Raw genomic sequence first — 13909 nt, 5'->3', positions numbered from 1 at the left:
CCAGCACAAAATAATCCTTTTTATCTATTTATTTATATTTTTGATCTCTTTGTTTGGGTTTGGATATTGAAGTTGTTGTCTCCAATTTTTTTTTCCTTTTTCCTTTTTGCGCTCTGTTATGTCTTCATTTCAGGACCATAGTTATTATGTGGTGATTGTCTTTATTGCTGTAGTGCTCACTGGATTTTTTGATTTTTGTTTTTTTATGTGAGATCTCCTTTTGTATGGTTGTGGTGTTTTACTTCCTCTTTCCCTTTTATCTCTCAAACTGAGGTTGAGAGCTTCTAAAAGCACTCAGCCCATTTTCGGCTTATTTGATTTTTACCCCATTTTATTGCTCTTCTTTTCTTCAAACAAAACCACATAACTTGAACTATCTAGTACTGCCTCTCAAATAGAAGGGGAAAGAGTGGAGGTTATCAAGATCAAACAGTTGTATGATCACCAAGTAGTAAGCTAGACACAGAGGGGACCACCTGTACTAGCAGCCCGGGGGTTGAGGGTGGGGGATATGGGATGCAAGATGGGGGTGGGGGTTGAGGGAGAACAACTTTGGTGATGGTAATTCCCCTGACACATTGTTAATATGTACCTAAAATATTACTGTGAAATATATGTAAGCCACTTTGGTCAAAATAAAAATTATACTAAAAAACACCTAAAAAAGAAAGAGACTTTAGAAATGCAATATACCAGGCTTTTGTACTTGAAGAATTAAAAGCTTTGAAATTGCCATCCTACCTAAACTACTATGTAGATTCAATGCAATCCATATCCAAATCCAAAGAACATTCTTTAAGGACTTAGAATAATTTATGAAGTTTTATGAAGTAATAAAAAGTGTCAAATTGCCAAATTTGAAAAAAGAAAAAATTGGGAGATATCTCATGAGCAAACTTGAAATTACTATAAAGTTATAGTGATCAAATCAGTTTTGTAATAAATGTGGCTAGACTTTGACCAGACTAGAACAGAATGTTCAAGAAGATATTATCACATTATATATGGTCAGTAAATTTTGTACAAAAGATCTGAGAGCATGTAATATAGTAAAGACAACTTCATCACTAAATAGTGCTTGAAAAACTGGATAACCACAGGTAAATATTAAAGCTGAATCCATATTTTACACTATACACAAAGTTAACTCAAAGTAGATCAAAGATCTTAATATCAGCATCAGTAAAATGCACTGAAATAGAATCAAAATGACACAAAACATGAATACTAATGGTGTTTTTAATGAAACAATGATACTTATAAAAGCAACAAAATCAAAAATAAATAAATGACACTCCATCAAATTAAAGAGTTTCTGTACGGCAAAAGAAAAATGGTCTTAAGCTAAAAGGCAAGTGGATAAGAAAAATTTTGCTGTCAACACATCAGCTAACGGGATGAGGTTCAGGTTATGTCAAACACTCTCAGTAATCAACAACAAAAATGTCCAAATTTGGGGCCGGTGTGGTGGCGCTAGGCAAGGAAGGACTGTGGTTCGATCCCCCGGCATCCCATATGGTCCCCCCATTCCAGGGGCAATTTCTGAGCCCTTAGCCAGGAGTAACCCCTGAGCATCAAACGGTGTGGCTCCCCCGAAAAAAAAAAAAAAAGAACCAAAAAAATGTCCAAATTTACAATCAAATGTGGGGAGAGAAAATGAACTGGGGCTTTTCTAAAGAGGACCAAAGAATGACAAACAGGCACATGAAAAATGCTCACCATAATTATTAGAGAAATTCAAATCAAGAAAATAATTAGTTATTAGATAACACCAGTAAAAACAGCACATATCAAAAATATGGGGAACAATGTATTGAATTGGGATGTATTATAAAGGAATTATTGTCTACTGTAGGTGGGAATGTTGTCTGGTTCAACACTGTAATACAGTATGAAGTCTTCTCAACAAATTTAACATTGAGCTTCTGTATAAACCAGTAATTTTACTTTTGGGTTTGTATCCCCAGGAAACAATATTCAGCCAACAGGTGGTATTCATCACAGCACCCTGTACAATAGCTAAGATTTGGAATCAGCCTAGATGCTCAACAACAGATAAGTGGGTGTGTTATAGATATGTAATGGAATACTACACAGCTGTAAGGAATGATGAACTTGTGACATTGGCTGTAGCATGGCTAGAAGATATGGAAATGGAAGATAACATTTAATGAAACAAGACAGAAAAAGAAAAATAAACAGAGGATAATAAAACTTATATGTGGCGTTTAGAATATCTGGATGAGGAAATCCAATGGTTTAAAAGGGGAATGCCTAGATCACTCTTGACCCTAGTGTACAGAATACAGAGAGGAGAAAGAAAGAAAATAGTGGTGGTGGCGGAGAATAGAGATGAGAAGCAACAGGGAGTGAGAAGCAAAGATATTCAAGTACATCATGGTGTTATGGAATGATAGAGCTAAATGTCCAAAAGCACAAAGCCAACGACACTGAAATCACAAGACCCAATTTTAATAACCAAACTTATAAAGGTGCCTGTCAAGATGGCAGTCTGGGGGTGGGAGGGTCGAAGAGGGAACCCAGGAGTAAGTGGAGCAGCGAAATTAACAGTGGTAACAGGATTGCTGCTGGGACACAGTATAAAACCTAACTATGAGTAATACAGTAAATCACAGTGCAATAAGAAAACAATAAAAAAATAAATAAAAAAGAGCAGTGAATTATTCTTTCATGTTAACTTAATTTCAGTTGGTGCATTTCATGGAGAAACATAGTGGGGGTAAAGATTTACTAGGTCAATGATGAGCTTAATTATTGATACTTTATCAATTTATTTATTTTCATTTTTGTCACTCATATATGTATTCTCTTATTTAATTTCTGAGTAGTTTTAGAAAATAACACAATCTTCTTCCTTAGTCTAATTTGAAAGGCCAACGCTTCCCACCATAATAGATAATCAGATTGTAAACACCAGATTCTAAAATGTAAAGTTAAAAATGCGATCTTTATTTGTTCTTTACATATTTAGTGAACTGGCCAAAAGCTGACTTTCTTCCTCCTATGGTATTTTTACACCCAAAGCAATCTTAACATTTTATTTTTCTATTCACTTTCTACAGTGTCATTCATAGGATATTTTATAGTACTCTATTTATAGTACTTATATAGAGTACTTATATATAGTACTTATACTTTACTTTTAAAATATACTTATATATAATACTTATAGTAGAGCACTATAAAACATTTAACTGTTTATATTTTAAATTATCAGATATAATACCTATATCATAAAGAGTAGTTATAACTCAAAATAAATTAATCTTGCTTTATTAAAAGTGGTGTACAATTTAAAGTTTGTATTTGATCTTTTTAGAGATGTATATTTTTTAAATAAACTGAAATTTTCAATAGAAGCTTGATCACTTAGTTTAATAATTTTTAAAAACACAATTTTCAGACCCTAGAAAGGAAACAATGGCATGTTGTTAAGGAAAAATGTGGTAGATCTATATATTTAAACCACAGAGCCAGTAACCCTAAGTGATGTAAACTTGGGTAGGATGTTTACTGTAATACTAGTGAAAGGAAGTTAACATTGGCCATGGTATTGGTACTAAAATACAATTATGGATGGCTTTGCAAATTATTTCCAAGTTATTTCATAAACATTTTTAAAAAGGAGCAATGGAAGAAAAATGTGTTTTTATAGACTGGTATCTATAACCTTGGTATCATTTTCCCACCAAATGAAAAATGCTTTAGGAATGTTAAGAATAATTTTGGTAGTTTCAAATCCAGTAGAATTATAGCAGAAAGTCAAAGACAATATTAATATTGGGAAAATTTTTGAAGTTTTATGTAAATGATTAGAAATATAGTGATGACATTTATTTCATTTAAAAACTTACTTAAAAATCTAAAATTTTAGTCAGTTTTAGTGTTCCAATGTTTCAATCTGAATATGAATTAAATTAACTTAATTATTATTTCTGCTTAAACAGAGTCTAATGGTATGAAATAATGCAAATGCAGTAGAATAAAGTAGAATAAAACACAGCTCAGTGTTTCAAATCCAATTTTAATTAAGAGAATAAATCAGACTGATAGATTAGATTTTACCTGTGTCTAACTTCCAATATACTTTTATTTTGTACCTTGTGAATTAAATGGCAAGAAATTAATAGGGTGCTGATTTATTTTGCTCATAGAATTTAATTTTCCATATTAAAATTATAGTATATTTATGATTCTAAATTATTCTTTTAAAATATCTGATTATATTTCAAAGAAATTTTTCTGTGCATTAGCCAATAGATGTCAGGACATCATTTTATTGATATACAATATTTTTCTTATTAATTAGTATTTTCACTATTGTTTTTATTCACAGATAAATTTATTTTTCTACAGCAATAAAATTCACCTCAAAATTAACCTCAATTTTGATTGTTTTATACATGGAAATATAGTGTATTCAAGTAATGTGTTAAATTCTAAAAGTCATCAGCATACTCAACATTTATGATGACTACTCTCCTGTCTCCTAGAAGTGTTATAGTTTGGCATTCAACAATTTGGCCTGTAATCCATAAAAGTTAACTTTTGTAAAGAGAATAAGTGAGATCTATGTCTATTGACTTTCTTGTATGTTGTAACACCAAAGACATCACACTTACTCCATTTATTGTTTTTGTGCCTCAGGCACAAGATGAAGTTGGATGCATTTATGTAGTGGAGTTGTGGGCCTTTTATTCTCTTGCATTATTCATTACATAAACTTGGGAGCCAATATCAGATAAACTTGATTCTAAGTCCTATAGTTGAGGTACCGCAAGATTTTGTAAATACTGTATTTGGCAGAAGTGAGGTACTAATTAAAAAGATTAGAGCACTTGATTTGTATGTGGGAACTTGGGTTTGTTTCCTCACACCCTCAGAATCCATCACTCTGGAAGTGGCCTTCTTTATATACTGCTATAAGTGTCAACAGAAATAATTTTTTTCACAATTAAAAAACATGTAGGTATAATTTTCATTGTTTGATATCCTCAGTATCACTGTGTTAATTGATTCTTATCAAATTAGTCTCTCTGCTATCTGTTTCAGGTTGCCAATTTGAATCATAGTATATATCAAATGCGATGATCTTAACCAAGAACATTTTAACAACTTCTAGGGAGAGGGACAAGTTGCTAGGGTTTATGGTATCATGTCAAAGATAAACATTAAAGAATGACAATTAAGATAGTCTAATATTGGGGACACACAATAGCATGTGGCTAATCAAGGTTTGATCCCAGCATTTCACAGGATACCCTGAGCCTGCTAAGACTAATTTCTAAGCATAGAGGCAGAAGTAAAACCTGGGTGCTACCAGTGTGAGCCCAAAGCCAAATATAGTAATATATTTGGTTTTATAATGTTATAGTATGTACTATATAAGATATATACAATATCATTACATTATATATGATTATATATCATTATATGTATCGAATCATATATCATATATTATATAATCATATTTAAATAACTATATAACAATAATTATAATTAAATATACACATTATGTAGTGTAATTTTGACAAAACTAAGCAAATCTTTGCAAATGTTTTATCGAAAAGGTGATTAAATGGTAGCAAATTTGATTTCTCTTTAATTTTGTTTTTGTTTGTTTTGGACCCCACCCAGTGATGCCCAGGGCTTACTCCTGTCTCAGCATTCAAAGATTTATTTCTGACAATATTGGGAGGACACATGGGATTTTGTAGATTGAAACCAGGTGAATCAACCAAGTGCATGGCAAATCTCCTGCTTGCTGTACTATCACTCTGGCCAGAGAAATAAAATTCTGAAGAAATAGTGTCAAAACGATTAGATAAAATAAAGTTATCTTGATATGTACACTCTATTTAAATTTTAGCTAAATATTATATGCTGTTATTAATGGGAATGCTAGAAAATAAAACTACACGGAGGATAGACTATTTTCATTGTTGTGAAATAAGGAAAAGCTCATAAATCTAGTAAATATTTTTAAATGTTTTAAAAATAAGAAAATACTGGGTGGGAGAGATAATATGGAGGTAGGGCATTTGCCTTGCATGCAGAAGGCCATTGGTTTTAATCCCATGATCGCATATGGTACCCTGAGCCTGCCAGGAGTGATTTCTGAGCGTAGAGCCAGGAGTAACCCCTGAGTGCTGCCAGGTGTGACCTCCCCCCCCCCCAAGAAAAGAAAATACAGAAAACAACTTCTTAATAAATAAATATGATCTTTGGGAAAAGTTTTTTAAAGGGTACACAAATGCCAATAATTAGGTAATACTCTTGGGGGTTTTTTGTTTGTTTGTTTTGGTTTTGGGCTACAGCATTGATGCTCAGGGGTTACTCCTGGCTATGCACTCAAAAATCTTTCCTAGTTTGGGAGACCATATGGGACTCCAAAAGATCAAAAAGCAATCTGCCTTAGGCTAGCGCACAAGGCAGACACCTTAACCCCTGCACCACTGCTCTGACCTCATTAATTAGGTAATGCTCTTGCAAATTATTTTGATACAAGAAACTCTGTATAAAAATACATACTTGGTGCTCATAAATTCCAGTATTTGTATCACTTTTTCTTTTTCTTTTTGGTGTATAAACTTGCTCTTTTATGGTAAATTTATTAATTTTAATAATTGAGTATTTTGTTTTCCTAAAATTAACTTAGCAGATAAATGAAGTTTTGTATGATGTTTAATAGAAGAGGCAATAGTAGATCTTGTCTTCCAGCTTCAAGGCTAATGTTTCATATGTACTACTATTTTTCATGTAAAATTAGTATATATTACATAGAAAATATATAATTTATCAATATAAATTTTATAACTTAAAATTTATAATATTTCAGTTATAGCTCTTTCATATACAATTAGGAAATTTTTTTCTGGTTATGTCATAGATATTTACAAATCACAAATAAAGTGCTCTATGCTGCCTACTCTTTTGGGGCCACACAATTAAATGTTTATGACCTACTTTTATACTGAAAATTAATTCAAGAGTCTCACTTATTGATAGCAAATATATGTTGAATGACAAATATATCCCCTTTCCTGTAACAACTCCGGTTTGTTTTTAGTATGCTATTTTATTTTGCATTGTACATATTTAGTTTATTAGTATCATTTCTCAAAAGTTTCACCTTATATTTCTATTTTAACAGACAATATATCCTAATCACAAAATTTGTGAGCTAATATTGGAAATAAATTAATGTATGCTAAATACCATCAGTGAAAAGGAATTATAAGTACATGTAGTTCCAACTTGAATAAAACAATTTTACTTTTAAGTGAGAGAATAATCATCATTATATAAACATATGCAATAAAAATAGCTTTTCTGTAACTCAATCTAGAAAATTAATGTCCATGAGTTTTTTTTATAAGATCCATCTCTAACCCTGTTACATCTTTTGTAATTCTCATGAGTTCCCACTTTGAAATTGAAGTGTTGACATAAGATACCAAGTCTTTATATCAACTGCATAAGAAAAAGGAAAAATATCAGTTCTTCTGCTATGTCTTTGAGGCCTATGAAACTGTGCACTATGAATAAGAATATATATATATTTCACTTGACTTTCTGTCTCTTATACATATAAAGAACAGTGGCCTACTAAACTACTTAAAGATCCATACAACCTTCAAATGAGTATCTAAATACAGAAATGCCTCTCTGGCTCCTTTTCAAGTTGAATTGTATTACTGCACTCTTATGATTTTTTCTTTCACCCGTGCTATAACATGTCACCCGCTTTGACATGTCAACTCTACTCAGAATCTGTATTTTTATCCATTAGTTCAAGTTTAGCTTCTCCCAGAAACTTTCTGTAACTTAAGTTTCTGAGCCTTTGAACATCCATAAGAGAAGAGGTATCCACTTAAGCACAATTCTGGGTACTGAACTAAATCCTTCAGCACATAGGCAAATTTCCCATCATCCAAAAAAGTGTGTTATCAAACAGATATCAAGCCAATGAATGCATGACTCAGCTATTAATTCAAGTTCTCTAGAAATAAACATCTATAATATTTACTTTGACATATAAAATTTTGATCACTTTTATTTTGATTACCACAAAGGATCAACATTGATTAAATGTGATTTTGTGAAATAAGTTGCTGAATGGCTATGTTTTATAATGTCATTAAGAAAAAATTCTTTTATACATCTTTTTACATTTCTTATTTTTATGCATTATTTTCTCTGAAGTCATATTTCCTATATAGGTATATACATATATCTATATATGCATATATATTGGATGTGGAATTCTTCAAAGTGCTTTCTTTTTGTTTATTTTATTGTCTTAAATTATTATGTAACTTTTGAAAACTCCCACACCAATGCTTTATTTATTTCATCAAAAGCTATGTCTCAAGTGAGTTTCAAATTTTTTGATTTACTATATACTATTTATATAATTAACTAGTCGATATAAAATTGATACAAAAACAAATACTGCTGTATACTCTCTTATAAAATTCTGGAATATTAGGGGGCTTGAGCAATAGTACAGTGGGTAGGGCACTTGCCTTGAACAGGGCTGACACGGTTCAATCCCCAGCACTCCATATGGTCCCCAGAGCCTGCCAAGAATGATTTCTGAGTGCAGAACAATAAATCTGAGGACACTGGGTGTGGCCCATAAACCAAAATATATAAATAACTAAAATTATAAAATCTTAGTTCTCTTTGCTTTTGTGAGTTGTGAGATTTTGAAATTTTATATGCTCCAAATTCAGTTACTGTGTTATCCCTATGAAAAACACATACTTATGATACTACTTTATTTCCCTGATTAATTAATACTACAACTAAGGTATATATTGTCAATAAGCCTGTCAATATGCTCTTTTTCTAACTCTTAATTTGAAACTTCAGCTAAATTCTTAAACAACATAAATTAAGTTTTCTTTGTCTCCGTTTCTTTTATTATCAAATTGTTAATATAAGTCAGAGAATGGATTTCTGTGTGGAAAACTATTGGTTCCCACAAGGAAAAGCAATTTTGGTCATTGCAGTTGAAAGAATCTCAAACAAGGCATTTAATGCTATGAAGAAAAACTAAGCTAGTCAAATTATATAGATTATTGCTTCTTTCATCAGAGAAAACCACCATTCAGAACAAAATAGAGTAAAGACTAGATAAATAGCTCAGTTGCTTGTTGGAAATTAATTCATGTGGAGAAAGGTAATTTCCAACTGAGGATATATATCACAAAACACTTCTTAAGTAGGTCTCCCTGGTGTGTTTAATATTTACTAGTATTAATAAACAAAGGAGGTTGAAAAGTAACAATTTTTCATCTGTTACAATTAGACTAGCCAAAAAAATAAAAAAAGAGGAAAGTTACTTAACTTGAACAAATATAATTAGAATTAAAAGCTCATAAAATTAAGATTAAAAATGTCTTTGTAACATGTTCACATAAAGAGATTTTAGGAGATACTACATACAAAGGTAATTTTAAAATATAATCAAAATACTATTAAAATCTCTTGCCTGAATCCAAGAAGTATGGGTAAATAGGATGATCCTGTTAGCTCAGAGTTTCTTGACACAGTACTATTGAAATCTTGGACAATTTCTTTCTTTCTTGTGGGAGAATATTTTTCTCTGAGTTTAAGGTGTTTGGGCAACATCTTGTCTTTATCCTTAAATACTATGAGAATTCCCAACCGCCCTTGTGGTGACAACCATATATCCCTAGATATTTCCCTTGATATGCTGCTAAGAGGAGGTTATTTTGCTTGTGCTTGAGAACTGTTATTTTCATACAATAGTCAAAATTTTAGAAATAAAAACTGTTACTCAAAACAACACAGCAACTATTGAATAGGAAAGAGGAGCTTCACTGCTAAGAAAAGAACTTAAGAAGAGAAATATGTCTACGAATACAAACATAAGGAAAGTGACAGAAGAGACATCTCTGTAATAATGAGTAGAATTAAGATTATGTAATCATGTCTATGTATTTAATAGATTTATGGAAAAACTCATGCATAGTTAGGAGAAGGAAAACTGGACATGCACAGTTGAGGGACTTATAATAAATTTATATAATCATGCATTTCATCCATAGACAATGGAGACGAAACATCATCTGAAGTGTGTCTTCTAGCATACCAATAAACATACATGCAACTGTAGATGAAGGAATCTTAAATGCACAACCATGTTGATAGATATTGTTTAGTTGGGATGTCTGGGATACTTATAAGTACAAAATATTTGTAATGCTCTGTTTTGACCCAGCCAAAACTAAGAGAATGTAACAGATGATGATGACTTCTAGAAAAGGCTCTCTCATCCTCCAACTATAATTCTATGGCTACTGTGTTTTTACTTTTCCTCTAGCCCCAGAGAAACTTATCTAAATTTCCTTGAACAATAATGGAAATGAAGAGTACAAAATATCAAGTATTTTGGAAAATTTGACGACATTTTTTTCCAAAGTCACAGAAATTGATTTTATATAAAACAACAAAAATCTCTACTGACTGGCTATGGTTTTTAACACCTATCAGGAAGATATTAATATTTCCCAGTGGTACATGTATTGAGTACTGCTGTCAAAGTGTTGGTCATGCAATACATGCTTTTTAGAAGAAAGTGTTGATAGTTTTTCAGCAATCCCTGAGCACCTTTTCTTGAACAAAGAGCAAAATAAAGCAATTTTAAGGAAAGTTCATGCTATATAATAATCTTTATAATCTTGTTTCTTAAAAGCATGTTGAAAGTGTCAAAAAATAAAATAAAAATTTAAACAAAAGCAACTGAAAATATATTGATTAACTTCCTAGAATTTCTCTATACTGGTGGCTCTGTTTTTGTGTTCTGTTTTTATTTCAGTACCACATCCTTCTGTGGGGCAAGATTTTCCCAATAGTCCTTATTTCAAATTTTCCTACAATTAGCTAGGCCATATTTATTTAGCAGCAATTTAGATTATTGCAGTACAACAGGATTCATCTTCTGTCTGGTTTTACTCTTCCATATAATATGAACTAAATGTACAGTCATATTACCATCTTTTGATTTACAGGGCATTTGTACTTCTTATTCACTAATATGAAATTATAAGGTTTTTATACTCATCTGAAAACATAAATGTTTACTTATAAATAATATATCATTAGTTTTTACTAATGCAACATTCATTTCACAATGCATTCAACAATAGACAGTAATGTAGATCTGGATTAGTACTTTATAAGATGGCTTAAAGTATTTTAATCTCAGAAAATGCATGATTCAATTGAGTTATTCAAACCCATGTGTTTCAATATTTTTAAAATCTTGGTTAAAATTTTGAGGTAGAAATTTCAAAATCTAGCTTCAACTTATATATAATTTCATATCTAATCCAGAATTATCATCAATAGAAAATATAGATAACAATACATAATTTATAAAATATTAAAGTTTATACCTGGGGTATTTCCACCATTGTGAACCATGAATATAGTTATATTGGAGGTAGCATTTCTAAAACTTAGAAAATTTTCCCAATTTTGTTGAATTAGATTAATTTTTCTCTTTTGCCATAAGGTTATGTGGCTGGAAGTACAAATATTATTTCTGAGAATCACATTAAATTAAAATATCACTCAACTTTCACTTTTATTTTAATAACTTAAACTGCTTCACTGATAATCATCTTTGGATATAATTAAATAGCAATACACAAATATACTTAACTGAAGCAAACAGTTTAATGTCTTTGAAAAACTGGTTATGAGCATTACTGTTTGTATCTATGAAGTGTGGATTTGTAAATTTTCTTAAAAATTTCATACACAGGGGCTAGAGAGATAGCATGGAGGTAAGGCATTACCTTGCATGCAGAAGGACAGTGGCTTGAATCCCTGAATTCCATGTAGTCTCCCAAGCCTGCCAGGAACAATTACTGTGCGTAGAGCCAGGAGTAACCCCCTGAGCATTGCCGGGTGTAACCCCCCCAAAAAATTTCATACACACTCCATTTTATATTAGATAATGTAAAAATAAATTCATATTGTTAGAAATACCAGTTACCATGTACTAGATTAAAGTGGATAGAAATTCAAATGATCTTTCTGTCTACCTGCTAGTCTTTTTTCTTAACTTAGAGATTTGTGCTTCCCTTAAATTCACAGACATATCCATCATTCCTTTTTCTAAGACTTCCAGGTGTAACTTTTTCTAAAACTTCCAGGTATAACTTGGCTCTTTTAATGAAATACAAATATTTTTGAAATTTCTAAGAATTTGAATTGTTCTTTTATTTATATCTACAAGATTTCCTATGCCCCATGTTCCAATTAAAAACAAAATTAGTTTTCCACTCTTGTTCTAATACAAAGAATAAGATTAAACAATAATATAACATTGTTGGCTCTTATTCAGACACTAAGGCTTCAATAAAAAAATGTTTTCTTGCTATGAAAGTATTAAGCAGTTTGTTAAGATTCTTAAGGTTCAGAGATAAGAAAATGAAATCATTTTATCAATAAACATTAGTATTTTAAAAGCTCAATTAACAGCAATTACCAGAACAATTCAGAAGTCCATGCTCTAAATTACACTATTTTATGTCCTTAACAAAATGGCAAAATCTATGTTCTCTGCTAAATCTTTATTTCTGCTTTTTAACATTATAGTCAATGATTATCAGGGCACACCAGTCTAAAGACAATTGATTGTACATTTGCAATACTTTTAGAAAGCTATAAATCAGAAGATTGGGGTCTACTAGAGAAAAGGGGTTACAGATAAATAAAAAACAAAATCATACCAACTAATAAGAGGCACAACATGGAGGAAACAAATGACAAGGAAATAAGAGTCATAAGTATGGTCACTGAAATATGCAGTTGAAGTTATTCACTTATTACATTATAAGGAAATAACATATTTTAATTTTATTATAATCAATTAAGAATTTAATGACAAACAAAGCTAGTGGTTTATGGCATATATCAATGTTTTTATAATTTTTAGTCATTTTAAGAAGTCTTAAATTTACATTATTTTATTTTTCTTGAGTAAAGAAAAAAATTTCGTTGAAAGCAAAGTAGAAATGTGTGAGGGGAGAGAAGGAAAGAAAGGTACATATTCAGAGAGAATATGGGCTTCTCTTCAGTGAAAAATAAAAGCCAAAACTTTGAGGGTTTTTTTCTGCTTGAAAATGTTGAACAGATACTTTGTCAAAGAAGAAATACAAATGGCCAAAAAACACATGAAAAAATGCTCCACCTCACTAATCATCGGGAGATGCAAATCAAAACAACTAGAGGTACCATCTTACACCACAGAGATTGGCGCACATCACAAAGAATAAGAACAATTAGTGTTGGCAGGGATGTGGAGAGAAAGGAACTTTTATTTACTGCCAGTGGGAATGCTGTCTAGTCCAACCTTTATGAAAAGCAATATGGAGATTCCTCCAAAAACTGGAAATTGAGCGCCCATAAAATCCATCTATACCACTCCTAGGGATATACCCTAGGAACACAAAAATACAATATAATACAATACAATACAATACAATACAAAAATCCCTTCCTATATTCATTGCAGTGCTATTTACAATAGCCAGACTCTGGAAACAACCAAAATGCCCTTTAACAGATGAATGGCTAAAGAAAGTGTGGTACATATGCACAATGGAATATGATGAATTAATGAAATTTTCCAATACATGGATGTACATGGAGTCTATTGTGCTGAGTGAAATAAGTTAAAGTGAGAGAGAGAGAGAGAGAGAGAGACGCAGAATAGTCTCACTCATCTATGGGTTTTAAGAATAGAGGAGGGCTAGAAGGTCCAGCTCACAATCTAAAGCTCACCAAAAAAGTGATGAGTGAAATTAGAGAAATAACAATGTGAATAAATGAGGGAAGTAGAAAG

This window comes from Suncus etruscus, chromosome 10 (assembly GCF_024139225.1).
Source record: "Suncus etruscus isolate mSunEtr1 chromosome 10, mSunEtr1.pri.cur, whole genome shotgun sequence".
Classification (NCBI taxonomy): Eukaryota; Metazoa; Chordata; class Mammalia; order Eulipotyphla; family Soricidae; genus Suncus; species Suncus etruscus.
Note: the sequence above shows the minus strand (reverse complement) of the source record.